Source organism: Lonchura striata, chromosome 4 (genome assembly GCF_050655825.1).
Source record: "Lonchura striata isolate lonStrDom1 chromosome 4, ASM5065582v1, whole genome shotgun sequence".
NCBI classification, from domain to species: Eukaryota; Metazoa; Chordata; class Aves; order Passeriformes; family Estrildidae; genus Lonchura; species Lonchura striata.
In genome coordinates, this window is record NC_140706.1 from 36,779,160 (window position 1) to 36,796,890 (window position 17,731).

General features: G+C 38.4%; 1 protein-coding gene across 2 annotated transcripts in view; it reads right to left on the bottom strand.

Annotated features, from left to right (window-relative positions):
* The window catches only part of GALNTL6 (polypeptide N-acetylgalactosaminyltransferase like 6), a 437,146-nt gene that overhangs the window by 399,740 nt on the left and 19,675 nt on the right, over positions 1-17,731 (bottom strand). The window lies entirely within an intron of this gene.

Genomic DNA, 17,731 nt, shown 5'->3' on the forward strand with positions numbered 1-17,731 from the left:
AGGTTTTTCCTGCTGGAAGTTAGACTGAATCTGGCACAACCCTGCAGCTAGCAGCCAGCAAGCAGTGACCAGTAGTCCATGCCCTAACAGGTAAAAGGTTCCACGTCGAGGTTACTGGCACTGGACCAGAACAAAACACTGCAGAATGTGAAAGTCAGTCTTAGTCTTGCAGCTCACCTGTACCTATTGCATTTTGTGCGTGCTATTCCTCAGTCTTGAGTTCCCATGTATGTCTATTACAGCTACTATAGCGTAGGTTGCTCTACGAGAAACACATCTCTCACAGATGTGTCTGTGCCCCCCACAATCACAGAATGGGTAATGCTGGGAGGGACCATGGGGGTCATCTGGTCCAGCTTCCTTGCTCAAGCAGGGTCATCCCAGAACAAATGGCACAAGATGGTTCTTGAACACCTCCAGTGAGGGAGACTCCACAACCTCCTTGGACAACCTGTTCCGGTGCTCAGTCACCCACACATTACAGAAATTCTTCCTTGTGTTCATCTGGAACTTCCTGTGCAGTTTCTGCCCATCGCCTCTTGTCCGACTGCTTATAATCACTGAGCAGAGCCTGGCTCCATCCTCTTGGCACCCTCCTATCAGATACTGACACACATTGATGAGGTCCCCTCTCTGTTGTCCCTTCTCAAGGCTGAGCACGTCCAGCTCCCTAGTCTTTCTTTGTAAGAGAGATGCTCCAGCCCCTCAATCACCTTTGTGACCCTTCACTGGATGTGCTCCAGAAGCTCCTGAGGAGCCCAGAACTGGACACAACACTCCAGGTAAGGATACACCAGAGTAAAGGGGCAGGAGCATCTCCCTTAATCTGGAATGCTCTCCCTAATGCAGCCGAGGACACTACTGGCCTCTTGACCACATGGTCACACTGCTGGCTCAGGGACGAGTGTCCACTAGGATCTCCATGTCCTTCTACACAGGCTGCTTTCCAGCAGCTCAGCCTCCAGCCTGAACTGGCACATGGGGTTGTTCCTCAGGCATTTGCCTTTGCTGAATTTCACACCTCCTCTGCTACTCTGCAACCCAGAGCTTGATATAAACAGAAGTCTGCCAAACACAACTTGAAATATATGAGCGAAGGGTATTCTGTTAGTAAGGTGCAACATGGATCATGTATCACAGAGCTTATACAAACATGACATTATCAATGTAGAGATTCACACATTCACTTTAAGACTACAGAAGAAAGGTTTTAAAGTGAGAATTTTTTTTTTTTTTTGGACATATCTTCTGATTCCACTGAGCTGATGGTCACCTCAATTTTGATGTTCTCAACCCTCAAGGTCAAAGCAAAGACACTGAAAATAGCTCATCCAGAAAGGGAGAGTGAAGAGGTGGATCAGCCCCCTCTCACACTTGCAATCTTGTCCTTTTCTCAGACATTTGATTCTGCAGAAAACTGCCACCCTCTTGGCCTGCACCACCTGCTGCGAGATGCTCGCCAGTGTTTCTTTCCTAGGGCACAGAAACTGCCTCACCCTGTTGGCTTGCCTAATATCCTTAAACAAAACCAGCCTTCTGCTAGACCTCCAAGGTGCTCTTCTCATTGCCCATCAGCAGGGCACAGGGTCTTTCTATGCTCATGCTTTCAAAGCCCTTGCTGTTACCCCAGCCCCAGGCTGCACATCATCCTCACAGCAAGTGGCACCACGACACTGTCTGCACAGCAAGTCATCATAATTAGCCAATAATGAGCCTAATGAAAGGCCAGGGCTGGGCCCTGCACTGTTAGTAGAATGCCTCTTCTCATGAAGCACAGTTATCAGCAGTGACAACCTTGTTTTCCTTGGGTACAAAAAAAGCTTCAACCATTACAGCACACAAGGGTGTATCGACATTTAGGATCAACTGCACGAACTGCAATGCCCACACCAGAATTGAAGACTTCATGGCCACTGTCCCGGCTTTGTTGTAGCTCCCTTCCTGTACACACATCAGAAACAGCCAACTTCGGGTGCTTTCTGGCATACTCTAAGAGACCTGAAACTTCTATAAGGGATCCTCTCACATAGTACATGTGGAAACATTTTAATGAGGTATTTCTGTCAGAATGACATTGTGAGCTTCAGAAAACAAGCTGAATCTTTTATAACAAAACACTCTAGACTACTTCCTATAAATTTATTTCCAAGACTTAGACTGCTAGCAAACTGTCCTCCTCTTTTCTGACTTTTCTTAATGAAAACTAATAGTTTTAAAGATCAGGAGGCAGATTTCCTGTAATAATTTGAGTATTTAGACAGCATGTAGCAGCTTAGAAGACACCTTTAAAAGTACATAACCATCACTGAAATATGCAAGTGCTAATTTACTAGCTGTGTCCTGAAACACAGTTGGTTGGTATTAAGTTGTAAATTATTGTTCCCAGTACACATAGTAAATCTGCTTATTAAAATTCCCTTTCTGAATATTTATGCTAAGTCTGCAACCCCCTATGCATAAGAAACCTGTATTATCACACAGAGTAACTTGGCAGTTTCAAAGAAACCTAGCATAATTAAATCAAGCTAAAACAGAAATTAAAGGAAGTACAACCAAGCAAGAGGCTGACACCCTGAACTTCCACAACACTGAAGTATTAGAAGCATCCAGAGCATTATAAAACAAAGCTCCAGAACACTGATTTAGAAAGTCATTCAAAAATATAACTTGTCTGTATTTTGAACTGTTGTCCAACTCAAATCTTTAGTATTAAATGAATAAGCTCTTTAGAGTTCGTAATCTCTCTACTTTTTGGAGTATATTGTCACTGTGTCTCCAATAAAACTGAGTATTTTTTAGATGAGAAACAGCAAGGAAACCCTGAAAAAACTGATTACTACTGACTATTACTTCAGAAACTGTTTAGTCTACTTCATAAACAGTCAAACACAGTCCTCAAGGACTCTTCACCCCTTCATTCTTGCTCTGACAGATGATTTCTGTATGATTTCTATATTTAAAAACCCTTTTCGCATTTTTGACTTGATCTATTCCTGAGCAATTTTTAATTTCTTGGAGTCTGCAGCTCTGCTAGATGTTTGCAGGTGGGCTGTGGCTTTTTGCTGTGGGCTTTTTTTTTTCAGTTTTTCAAATGACTAAACACAAGAGGATCTTATAATTTCTTTCCGCGGGCTCCTTCTCCCCTCCTCTGGTCACCCAGGACGTCTCTCAGCACAAGTTTTTACATTAATCGTTCAGAAATACAGTATTCTCAGCAATGTGTAGGGTTGTGGAAGCACTTCCATTACCCTTTCCTTATAAAGCTGCAGCCACATATACATTTTTCCTACAGAATCCCATCAACAGATTGCAATTATTTAATAATTTCATTAGACTAAGTTTGTTCTTTAACTGACACTTCTAGACAATGAGCTCTTTTCTGAAAGAATTCTTAAGCTTGCGATAAAACACCTTATGTCTCTTTGTAGAATATAATTTCAATTTGTAATCCCTTACTTTACAAGAAACTTAAGTTCTTCATAGATATGAAGCATCACAACTTTGCAACAAAATTATTAGTATGATACAGTTCTAGAGTTTTATCAGTATCATGAATAGAAAATTTGTGCATGCAATTTTTAGATGTACTTCCATATTATAAATTTTTTGTAAACATTTGTGATTACAACATACAGATGCTGTGGAGCTTGTGCTGTGTGACTATAGCAAAAAAAGGCAGAAAATTAGAACAATATTAGTAGAATCAATAATATTTGCAGAAAGCAGGTAACTCCCCCTTCCCACAATAATTCTTATGCCAACAACAAAAGTTACACTTTAATCAAAGTAAGTTACAAATAAGCTCTACACATAAGTATCTCAGTATCAATTTTATAGTATGAAAGGAATTTTATATGCTGCATATGCATATCATTAACAGCTTTGTAAAGACGCATAATGAAACAAATACAAAAAAAATGTAAATTTAAATGGGAGTTTAAAAAATGCTTTCCAATAAGCTAACATTTTTTATTCTTCAGTAAAAATTTTAAGTTGATTTTGTTGAAAGTAGAAAATATGTGTTATGTTTTCCTAAACAATTGTTTTGAACTCAAACCCAAGTATTTTAAATCACAGAGCAACCTGAAACATTTTGTTTGAAGTCACAGCAACTTCATTCTCTTTCTTGCAAGTCTTAGAATATTGCCAGATGACACAGATCATTAGCTGATGCTTTAAACTCACTTTCTTAAATTCTCTCCATTTTGAATGAAAAAAGTATCATTTTTCCCATTAAAAAATTGTGAAAATTTTAAGTACATTATTATGTATTACTGTCAATCTGCTGCTGATGTTTCTTCCGTCACATCCCCTGCCTTTTTCTTCTCTTAACTTTGAAAGCTTCAGTTCTCAACAGCATATGTAAAATTCTGTATACAGTAGTTTTTGTGTTCTGGTAAGAATTTAGCCAGAATTTATAACACAGCCTTGCATCTTTACTCAAAACCATCTATTTCTGCATATATATGGACATATTATTTACAAATACGCTTTGACAGTTTTAAGTTTGCAAATGCAAACCACACAATTTGGGTAAAATGCTGCAGTAAGAAAATGCAACTGAATTCAATGTGAGAGAGAAAGAGGCAGAGAATGTATGTGTGTGTGTGTGTACATCAAGAAACACAGCCAAATTATTTTGATTTCACGCCTGAAGTGCCTAAATATGATTTTTATTTTGAAGTGCTCATCACATTCAGAATTCCCACCGAGCAGGTTTTGCTGGTTTAGTACAGCAAATCAACTTACATTCTTCTTATTCCTGGATGCTGAAATGCCATATTTACAGAACCTAATGCTGTGGATGTACTTAAAAAAATTAACAAGTTTCTCAGCCAGTATAAACTTTTACAGCTCCATTATCTTGGAATTACAAACTACAGTAACTAAGGATAAGTCACTGCATGGGTTTGGCTTTTTGTATTTTGGTTCTTAACATCAAGCAAAATTCTTCTAACACTAGCAATCTACCGGTAATACAATGGGGTGTTTTTTCATGTTGTTAATTCTCACATAGCTGAGATTAGCAAAAATTTTCCAGGGTTAACAGCCATTATTATAGAGAAATTAAAGATTGGCTGCCACAAAGCATGCATCCAGTGCCTGCTGGCCTTAAATAACTGCTGAGTTGAAAGTTCATGTTCCCAACACAGAGAAAACTTCTCTATGTGGTTTTAGGTGATTTGATTCATATGACCTATTAATAATGCAGCAGAGCCCTGTAAGAACCCACATGAAAAGAACAAATAAGGACCAACAAATGATGAAAATATGTTTCTAGCCATGTTGCCATGAGTAGGGTCAGGTCACAATGATCCAAAGATCAGCTGCATCTGAGTTCCTGAGTGCTCTTCTGAGCTACCCAGCTTCTCCCAGCATTTCCCTCTCACAAGCACCTCTTTATGATTCAGAGTGAGAAATGAAAACTTCCTCCACACCTGCTGTGAAAAGTCCAAGAATGGAACTGGAAGGTGGGAAAACGTAAAGCAGTCTTGGCTCACACTAACAGTGTTTGTGCAAGCAGCATTTGTCATCTCCTGGTGCATCAGCTCTGTTGTGCTCTATACTCCCAACTTACACAGAAGGCACACTTCAAGGGCTGACTACTTTGAACACAGTAGCAAAGAATAACTATATACAAGAAACTTTTAAAGGAGGTGCGCTGTTAGTGTTTGCCTAGTTCAGTAAAGTTTAAAATTCAAGTTTAGAACTGGCCTGATACATCAGTCTTCTAAACACTCCCATCACAGCAATCTCTAATTCATTATCTAATATATATGTATATATGTGTGTATATGTATATATATTTATAGTCAGTCAATTAATTGCAGTATTTTACTCAAATTCCATACTTTGCATTTCAGCTACGTGAAATTCTCTTTAGTTATAGCCCAGAACTGCGAATCATATGCACCGGGGAAAGTGAAGTACACACTACAGACAGTGCTCAGCAGGTATTCAGGAATGAAGAATGCCAAGAATTACTAGAAAGGTCATAAACAAGCATTAATTTGCTGCTGTGTAAATCAGGGTCTAACTACATTTTGAAGGATGCAAGAAATTTCATACACTATAGTAGTACTGGGAACAGATGGTCACAAGCACACAACTTTCCTTCTTAAAAGGCAAGATTAGATCCACTGGGATTCTCCAGCTTGGAAAGGTAATGACTGAAGAGAAAAGATACAGATGCTGAAAATCTCAAAAAATCATTAATGATACAGAGGATGAGAAGGGTACAGGGTTATTCACTGCTTTAAAATTTGTTTAAATTCCTACTTTTTGAATTACTAACAAACTGCAAAGAATGTATTTTATAGAAAGTCCTCAATACAGCAATTTCAGTATAATAAAATCAATCTCACCACCTGAGAGAAATGAAGAGTACAGAGTAGTCCTCCCACTGCTCCGTGGCAAACAGGGATCCAAAGCAAAAGTGGCTCTAAAAAGCAGAAATTCAGATTGACTTTATGTAACAAAAATGCAAATATAAGAGATAGGGACAATGGAGGCCAAAGACAGCGCACTTTTCTGATCAGGATGATTATGATCAGCCTATACAGGAACAGCATCACCAGATTTGCTCATGTGCCTAATCTTATTGTCCTAAATATCCTTTTTAGTAGTTCCAGAGCAACCTGGAGAGACGTGACAATAGGAAGAGGAGTAGCTGTAACAAGGTCAGAGCACACCAACAGAACCAGGGGCAAAGAAATGACCCCAGAACAACCAGGAGCAAGACAGAGACAGCATTTCCAATGTCACTTCAGCTCACAGAAAAATGATGATGGTTTAGGGGAGAGGAGGAGAAAGAGAAAGACAACAGTACTTCAGATGGAATTGAAGGGCTAACAAAGACCCCTAGGGGAGAGAAGTAAAGAGAGAATTTCTCCGTGACTCAGAGAAATGCCATGGAAGCTCTGAAACTGGTAAAACACATAATGGCACCGAAGCAGGGGGTAAGTTCAGTAGAGGAGAAAATGAGACCCTGAACTGCGAGGCACAGAAAACTGGAGGGAATGGGGAAAGAAAGCTAAGGCCAGCAGGGAAGATAGCAACAAAAATCACATGTGCTTTAATAAAGCATCACAAATGCTTTATTTAAGCCGGAGCTGGAGGTGAGATGAATCAGAGCTCTCTTGAAAGAAATAAACCCAGTCTTCCACAGCTTCATTTCTTGCAAGGAGAACAAAGGAAATCAAATGAGATGCAAATTTATAAGAGTACAAGACCACTGCAAAACACATGAAATAAAAGCATATAATCTATTTGTTGTTATCTTGGAGTAATGGCCAGCAATGCCTGTGCTCCCTTCCTCACCAAGTTCATTTGTATTAAGTGTTCTGATAACTTGCTCTTTCTCTCCCAATGTCCTCTTCCAATCCAAGCACTGTGTATTTCAAACAGGCACACAGCCTTAAGTTTAATTCTTAATTAGAAAATACAATGATTCTGTCTCATTCCTAAGTGAAGAGGAATGCCTATTAGTCTGATGATTAAATTTAGACAGGTTAATTAAATCTGCTTAAACACAGCTTGCCCTTTAAGCTATAGTTAGAAAAAAAAAAGTCATATTTCTTAGTCACAGGAGTTAAATTAGTTCATTAGTCAGGGTTTGAGACAAATTCTCAATTGATGTATAAAGGCACAGGTCTGTTGAAGTCAACAGTGCTGCTACTGTCTACACAATTGAAGAACTGACGCATTATTCTGCTCCAACTGCATTTGCATCTTCAAATTTAAGTGCATTATTCTTTTGGCAGTGATTAAACCACTATAACTCTCCAGCAGGTGAGGGCCATGCCAGTGATAATCTCTTAAGTACTGATGTAGAATCACAGCAAAAAAAAAAATTACATGAGTCCAATTAAGACAATTAAAACATTTCTTTGTAGTGCCAGGATGATTTCAAGCTACAGAGCAGAGTTACTTAGTCCCCAACGCTGAGTAATTTTCAAGAAAAAGATTTTGTTTAAAAAGTAGATATGCAGTGACAGTACATTGATAGCTGTGCAAAATGCATTCAGTGCTGTCATACTTAAAAAGGAGAAACCTGTAAAAACTGCAAATTTAACCCACTCAGGACTCATTTAATGAAATGCTTCTGTACAAATACTTCTTCCAACAGAAGTGCACTTAAGGACTAACTCAAGCTCCTGCATTCTAGAAAGAGCTTCTTTTATTTGAAATGGGGTTTATGTATCCCAGCTACTGTACTGCGTGCAGAAAAGCAATTCACATCTTGCTGATTATTGAAGTTGGTGTTGATATTTCATACCTGATTTAAATTACCTTGGTTGGTGAATGTGCCTAACTTCAGACGTTTCTCTTGCTTGGCACACTACTGCACATAGTCCAAACACCTTCATGGATAACAGGTGGAAATCCTGCATTCCACCAGTTTTATATGGTGCATGACATGCTGTGGATTAATGTCCCAAAACATCACTGCTCCTTGTCACCTCAGCCAGCTGGTAGGCAGTAATAGGGAGGCCACAAGACACACACACACACACACACACACACACACACACAACTGTTTCTCCAGGAGCTGGCCAACAGCCACAAATTATTGAGTCAGCACTTTTTCACCAAAGCCATGTTCCTGACAGCTGACTTCCTGCTTGTAAAAGAGACTTTTATCTTCAGGACAGCTCACAACTATAGGATTGAGTTGGGTTTGCACTGAAACACTGTCAGCACAACCATTTCCATTAGAATAGTATAGGAAATCTACAGCCAGGGTGACACTTAACAAGATTAACACTTAAAAACACTGGTGAATACATGGAGTTGTCAGATGCCAACCAAATTAATTAATTCCCAGCTAAACACTAGAACCTCAAATAATTAGATCTAGGATTGAACACCGGCAAATCACAGAAACAAGGAAAAATACAAAAACAAGAGGAGGAATTGTTGAAAAGGTATAGGGATACATCTGTGGAAATCCTATGAAACTCATGTTTCATGAACTCAGTAACACACCATTACTGGAAATCAACCTAAAGTATTTTAGATTTTTTTTCTAGAGGCAGTTGTGAAATACCCTGACTCTTGGTTTAAAAACGTCTTTTGCCACATGCCAAATATATATGCAACAGGAAACAAATTTTTTATTTTGAGGCAAGTAGAATACCTCAAAACATAGACAACTGCAGGAAAATTAAACATTCAACACTAAAGCAATAAAAAACCTGTATAAATTATATAAATCAGTAACTGACTTTAAACAGTTCATAATTTTATCATATTATCAAAGTATTATTTACCCAGAACTGTAACTGCAGCCCCAAGTCTGCAGCCATAATCAGTAAAACTCAAAAAATCTGCAATATAGAACAAGCAAACTGTAGTTCACATAGGTTAATTTCAAATTGCCCCATAGAGACCTTTCCCAAATGCTTTTCATGTTTCATGGAGCTTTAATGACCAGTAAGCTAAGCTGAGCAAACAGAACTCGAGTTCAGAAATTTGGGCTAGATTTAAGGGAAAGATAGAGACATCTTAATTGCTTTATTATTATTATTTTAAACTCTGAGAAAATGTGAAACAAAATGTCTCTGAACAGTTGTGTTGAAAATCACATTCAGCAAGACTTCCAGGTCTTCATACCCCTTTTGATTAATCTTTCACTCACATCATAAATTCAACACCAAAAGTCCTTTAGACTGATCATATGGAAACCCACACATATGGTTAAGTGTTTGGAGAACCACTGAATTCCATTTCAATAGGAATATGTATATATATATTTATGTGCACATATTTCTGTGTATCAACACAGGCTGGAGTTGAACAGATGGAGAGCAGCCCTTCCAAGAAGGGCTTGGTGGTGTTGGTGGATGAGAGGCTGGACATGACCCAGCCACAAGCACTCCCAGCCCAGAAAGCCAAACGTGTCCTGGGCTGCATCCAAAGCAGTGTGGCCAGCAGGGTGAGGGAGGGAATTCTGCACTTCTGCTGCACTCTGGTGAGACCCCACCTGCAGAGCTGCATCCAGCTCTGGGTTCCCAGCACAGGAAGGACATGGATCTGTTGGAGCAAAGCCAAAGGAGGCTGCCAAGGTGACCAAAGCACCTCTCTTTCGAGAAAAGGCTGGAAGAACTGGGATTGCTCAAATGGGAAAAAAAAGGCTTCCAGGCAACCTAATTGCAGCCTTCCTTCAGTATCTGAAGGGAACCTATAAGAAAGCTGGAGAGGGACTTTTCACAAGGCTATGTCGCAATAGGACAAGGGGGAATGGTCTAATTTTCTCTAAAGGTGTCAAGTTCATTATAAAATTAGAAGAGGAAAAAAACAAGTACAGAAAATCACTAAGGATGAGCAAAACTTCAGTTACTAACTTCAATTGCATAAATTCTGATTTTATATTAAAACATGAAATTATAAAACAAGTTAAACTAATGTGTGTGGGTCTTTATTTCATACAGCTAGCTCAACAAATAATGACTTATTTTTTCAAATGAGAATCCATATAATAAGGTGCTTTGGTAACACAGAATTACATTAGAAAATACATTCCACATAGGTAAATGCAGGTCTTGGACTTTCCTCAGAACTATTTTGAACAATGTATTGTCTTGCATTGTGTGGTAATACAAAAAGCCTAAAGTAATGAATTTTCTGTATCCTTTACATTATTTCTAGTCAATCAGCAATAGCAAAGGAATGAATTCACCTTGGTTTCCTGAAATATGATTTTGTTCACAATTTCTACAACTCATGGACTTGCATACAGCTCAGAAGCTGCCCTCCAAAGCAGAAATGGATTATTATATTTTGGTCCACAAGGTCTATGGGATCATACATTCTTTTTTCTTATACAAGGAGATGGCATTCCTCCCACCCTTTATTTTTCTTGCAAACTACTGACAGGTTAAGAACTAAAATTAAAATCTACCCATGTCAGCTCTTAGCAGTTGCATCCTCTCCCCTTCTGTGCTCTTCTCTACCAGACAAGTTTCTTTATCAGGTAGATTTTTTCATTTCACAATAATTTGGGAATTACACTTAATCCAGCTTGCTATTTTGTTTCCCTTTCACTTCAATACCTGAATAACCTCTTACTTTCACACAGATGGTGTAGGGAGATTACTGCTACAAAGAGGTGACAGACACCAGAGCAGAAAACTCATGGAGTAGCAAATCCCTCTGAAAACAAGAGGCACAATACCTCAATATGGCAAGAGACTGCAGCCTGTAGGAGAGAAGAAAATACCAGCTGCTGTCTTCCAAAAGGTAACACTGTGAGTAACATTTCAGGGTTAGTCTGTCTAGATAGTCAGATATTACAGGAAGAAAAATGATTGCAATACTCCCAATATTATCCTTACAAGAGTATTACGATGATTTTTAAAAAATTAAAACTAACACTATTGCATTGGTTTCTAATAGCAATATCTGAATTTATCAAATTCTTAAAATCTGGTAAAGTTTCTGGGTGTTCAGTCTATACTTGATCTTTAATACAGCACACAGTGCAAATAGACAAATATCCATATAGCAAACCATGGCATAGAAATGAAGTGCTGATTGTGTGCATTTCTATGTCATGCTTACTTCATTACAAAAACAACCAAGAGGAATGATACCTAGATCAGACTGGATTTTATTTATTTTTAAAATATGTGAATTTTCATGTGAGCAAAAGCAAAGGCCTAAACTACATAGTTATAAACAAGTTAACATTTATCTGGCAACTCCCTGCAGCACTGAACAGAAAAATATTTTAAGTTGCTCTACTTCCCATTAAAAAAAAAAAAGAACTCTGGTCAAGAATGAAGAATAACACCATGCTATGTACTCCATGTTGAAATTTATACCTTCTGAACCAGGTGCAAAGGAAAGGCTGTTCTATTCTGATAGCATTTTATTCCCACTTAAACAGCAGAAAAGTGACAACACAAGGTTAAAAACCAAACCAAAATCCAAACAACACACAGGAAAATTGGTCCCTTATGTTTAAAATGTGGATTAAAGGAGAAATGAAACAACAGCAACAACAACAAAAACCTAAAGAAAAACCCCACAGCGCAATAATATTGAATCCTTTAGTCCTTGAAAATAGGTAGAAAAGTTTTGAAAATGTAAAATCACCTTGAAAACCAAACTTGAAAGCACTAAAAAAGCCCCCAAATCAATCACATTCTCCGTAATATGCTTACCTCCATTTGCTGGATGAATTTCATATTTCATTGTTTTACATTATTTTCCAAAAAACTACACTGCTTAATTACATGTTATTCAGATTCTAAGCAGAACATAGTAAATTTAAACAGTAACATTGATGACACCTTAGCTTTCTGTGCTTGGTCTGAAACTTTATTGCATTTCAATGTATATGTATCTGTAGAAACTACAACACTTTAAGGTTGTTCCTTCAAGTACTACCAAAGTAGTTACGTAGAAGATACAAATCACATTATTCCATTTCTGAAATCATTCCTGTTGTAGGTTAGTAATACATGCATAGCAGCCCAGCACAGGGCACTGCTCAGAGGTAAACTGGCCTCTGAGGGGAGAGGCAGCCTTAGCTACAGTCAAGTCTTGCCACCCAGCCAGTGGCCACCATCTCCACCAAACCGTGCAGTCCTTCTGAGCCTCCTTTTCTCAAGGTGAAACAACCCCAGCTCCCTCAGTCACTCGTAAGACTAGTGCTCCAGACCCTTCCCCAGCTCTGTTACCCTTTTCTATATACATTCCAGTGCCTCAGGATCTCTTTGAGAGGCCCAAAACTGAACAGAGCATTTGAGGTGTGGCCTCACCACCACCCTTGCAATTTTCCCCCTGAGTAACCTCACAACAATCTCAATAGGATTACCAAGGCCTTAGGGGTCATCGGGGTTCTGTCACTGGTCCAGTGCTAGGGAAGCACATCTCATACAAACAGGAGGCAGGAGAATCTACACAGTTCAGTCTACACATAGCATCCTCGTAGCAATAAAATAGCTGAGTTAAAGAGCCACATGCTTTTAAGCGCCCCACATTATGCTCTTTGCTTCCTTAAGGGATTTTACACATATAAAATAGAGACATCCAAGTTTTAAAATTCTTGAAGTCCTAAAAACATCAGCCTCCATTTTCATACAACAACTGGGCATTATCATATATTATTATATACAATAATTTTTCTTTGTACCTTTAAAATATCTATCTCTAAAAATAAAGTAAGGACTACATTACAATTTTGTCTAATAACTTAACATCAGATTCAGCTCTTCCCTGTCCCTTATACATATTTCAGATGTTTCTAACTTAATAAAACACATCTTTCCAATATTTCAGCTTCAGTGACAGTTAGTGACAGGTGTATCCACCAAAAAAGCCCAAAGCCCAAGTTAGTTATCTCCAAAGTCTTATCATATCCACATGAGTTCTGCCAGTTGTCATCTCCTCAGGAATTAAAAAAAAGAAAAAAAAGCTGCATTCTTAAATCAACCAGAACAAATTTTCATAGTATTTAATTATGAAAAAAACTATTGCTGTAAGCCTCTGTATATGACTTATGACTTACATTTTTTGGCTCAAGTTATTTTTCTTAGCTATAGTGGCATGCCTCTGTTAGCGGTAGCAGGGATTACACAGATGAAACAAAGACCAAATTTGGCTACTGATGCTACTCTGCTGGCAGAACACAGTAGACTATCACAGAGACTAACTAATCTTCAAATAAATTACTACATTTATTCCTTTCCTAAACCATGATGACAAGATTTGACAAGCCTTTTTTTGTGAATGGGTCTAAAAAAGCATCTGACAAAACATACTGCAATAAAGAGAGGTAACCAGGAGCTCATGACACAAGATGTCTCGGTAGAACACCGTGAGGGTGTTTCAGGACAGGCTTTGTTCACAAAGCCCTCAGAGCAAGCTAAATTTTTCTGCCAACCTAAGAGATTTGACACTTTATTTCCAAAACTGATGTGAAATAGGCTGACCTCACCTGCAGGCATCCTTAGTTCAGAAACCCACCTACCTCTGGAGTGCTCAGTCGCTCACCCAGCTGCACTGAACCTCGCACTGCCACAGCCAGTGTGGAAATCGATCAGTAGCCCCGTTTCTTCAACCAGGTAGGTAACATGGATGCTGAGTGAACTGAAAGTGAAGCCACTTGACAGACACGACAATGAAAAAACATACTGTCCCTGGGTCATAACCAACAAACGATGAATTCTCTTCATGTGGACACTCAGAAGGGAGAAAAGCCAGCATTCATACCTTAAAATTGCCTGAAAATTGATAGTTTCTATATCCAGAGAGATGAAAACCAACCCCCAGCTCCCTTCAGGCAAAGGAGGGAACTGAACCTGAATTTACACACGCTCTCATTGACATGGTAATGTCTGAGAGAAAAATGCTAAGGAAAAAAATACAAAAAACACTACCATTGCATCTCCTCTAGATAACAGATGTTAAAATACTGTTCCAGGGTCACCATAGAGGAAAGCTGTCAACATCTCCCCCCTCAGCTTGGCCTCTTAAGAAGGATGCCATAAAGGAATCACATGCTGAATAGCTTTGAGCAGCATTTTTTGCAGCTACTTGCATGCAGGCTCATTCCCCATTCTTTAAGTCATATGGGTCCCTAGTAAGAATATGATCAAGACATTTAACCCTGAGGGTGAGACAGGCTTCTGGATCACTTTGAACTTGCCTTAAAGACTCAGTGTTGAACAGCCCAGCACTTTGAACATTCAGACCTCTTATGAGATCAAGCCTTAAGTCAAACAAATCAAAGGACAAATTCACAAATTCCAAAGGTGGATTTCACAGAATGATGGGTTTCTATGGCATTACAAGAGCCAAGACACCACCCTAGGGTTCCCAAGCAAGGTTTCAAAGCAGACTTTTGTGTCCTTAAGTCCCACATCCTACTTGAGAAGTACTTGGAATACTCTATGAATTGCCTCTGCTTATCGCCTTAGATTTTGGGGGCATTAAAAAAACCAACAAAACCAACTAATTATTCTACAGAGCAGCCCATGTGCTCTCTATATTATTCCAGGGGTATTAACAGGGTTGGTATCACAGTAATTCCTGTATCCTTCTCTAATAGGTTACTACAGGAAATTTTATAGAGCTTTAATGCAAAATAAAATAAAGAAAGAGAGAAAGAAACAATTTAGACAAACAGTTCCATGGAACTTTGAGAACTGACATGCAAAAAAAAAATTGTGATGGTTTAATTCTGATCATTTAACTCAGTCAGAAACAGGGATTGAATCAGGGTGGGAGAAAAACAAGAACAACAGACCCACTACTTTTTCCATGAAAGCATCATTTTGCAACACATTTCCTTTCCTTAGTAGCTATGAACATAATTTGCCAAGGCATGTTTTCAAACCATGAGCAGGTTTCCAACAACAATCTAAAAATACCCAAAATCAGGAAATTTAAAAGACAGAAAATCTTTCTGAATATTGCACTGAATCATCTTTCGTTTTTCATTGACAAATTCCATCCTGTTAACAGATGTTAATCATAACTTCATCAGTATGCAGAGTGTCTTCTATTGTGTGGATGTTCATTACAGGTAATTCGGCAGCTGTTTTAATGTGTTATCTGTTTCAGCAAGGTAGAATATATAATGACAACTTTACTTTCTGAATTTTTATTTAGTCACGAATCTCTTTTCCCCTACAAATATTAATTTTAGGTGAAAGTAAGACATGATGCTCCGGTATTAATGGGAAAGAGAAGAAGCCTGGTGTGTTTTACAGGTAAGTAGGATGATGTGTTCTGTGTCACCCGACCAAAAGTCAGTTTTGAGGACTGAAATGAAAGGACTGCAAGGGTGAAGTCACAGCCCCTGAAAACCACAACCCTGTAGTTCATTTAATGTTTACTTTATGTGATAAAACTACAAGGAACCTGAAAGGAAAAAAAGGCCACTGCAATAGCTAATGCATTTTTTAAACTAGTATTTTTTCTTTGCAAATGGACTAGTTATCGAAACACTGAGAAGGAACAAAGAAACTGAGGCAAGCATACACAAAATGGGTGGCTTTCCCTGAATGCTTACCAATTTGAAGAATACAGGCAACCTGTTGTTTACAATTTGTCTGGTTATACTATAACCTTTTTCCAGTGTATTTAAATATGCTGTAATTGAAACTGCCTGTATTTTAGTTTTGGTCTATGGTAAAGGCAAAAGATTTTGTCATTTTCTTATTGGCTTATATTAAATTCCTTAAAGAAGGAACGGAAACATAATTCATTTAACTCTGAAAAGATATCTGCCTTTCCAACTGTGTGATTATCATAGACTCTCAGAACAGTTGGGCTGGAATGGACCTTAAAGCTTATCTCGTTCCAACCCCACTGCCATGAACAGGGATGCCTCCCACTAGACCAGGTTGCCCTAAGCCTCATCCAGTCTGGCCTTAAACATCTCCAGGATGGCAGAGTCCACAACATCTCTGGGCAACCTGTCACAGGTCTCACCACCCTCACAGGGAAGAGCCCAACGTCTAACATAAATCCACTCTTCTTCAGTTTGAAGCCATTCCCCCTTGGTCTGTCACTGGAAAAGTCCCTCTCCTGCACTCTTGTAGGCCCTCTCTAGGTACTGGATAGTGCCATAATGTCTCTCTGAAGCCTTCTCTTCACCAGGCTTAACAGCTCAAACTTTCTCATCCTGTCATTATAGGAGAGGTCCCAGCCCTCTAATCAAACTAATGACCTGACATTCTGACAGGTCAACATCTTTTTTGTGTAATACAGTATTAGTTTTGTATAAGCTCTGTACATGAGCAGGATATTGAGTAGCAAACTAGGCCAATTTTGGAGTAAAAAGTAAACTAACTGAAAGTAGTTTGCTTTTTCAGCACTTCAAAAGAAATTATTAATAAGCATGACATGCTGAAGGTCTCACTTACAAATGTTATTATGTGCTTGAGAAAAAGAGCACAGGTTTTCAATCTGTATGCCCTAAAGCAGCCTCTGATTCCCTTATATTTTTCAGGTTTTTTCCCTGCCAAAGTCAAACTTATTTAAAAGAGATATTTCATGAAACAGCCCCTTACTACAACAGAAAGATGCATGTCTTACTTCTGTAAATTTCTCTTCAAAAGCATTACTGCTTTCCTCAAGTTGTAGAGCAGATTTAAAGAGAACAATAGTCTCTAAAAATAAACATAATATATAACAGTCTTTCAAGCAATGTCAAATGCAATAGGAAAAGAGTGATGAGACTTCTCCAACAAGAGTTTTAATGAATGGTTTTTTTCTCTCTTGTGTCAGTGCAAGTATCATTTATTTTTAAAGCAATCGGTCACAGTTTTCTGCTAGAATGATGGCCTCTTGACTGATTTTTTTCCAAGTGCAGACAATAAAGAATAATAACATTGCCAAACTAGGAGACAGTAATGAAAAAAATTTGAAGTCAACTAAAATGAAGTACTGTATGAACTAGAATATGGGCTATAAGTCTTCAGACTACCGGAAATAAGCCAACTACTAACTGACAAGGATTAGGAAGAAATAACTTTCCCAGTGAGCATGATATTCCAGAACCATCTATCACAGAAACCAAAAAGCATAAAAATAATACTTTCTAACACTTCTTACTAGACAGGGCTGGAAAGGAGCTGATGCCAATGAGACAAATAAAATATTTCCCAACACAGAAGTTCATATTTTTTAAATATACTGTGATTATTCACTGTAAATAAAGTGAAAAGGGCAAAATGTTGCAAATAAAAGCTAATAATCAGAAACAAAAGATAAG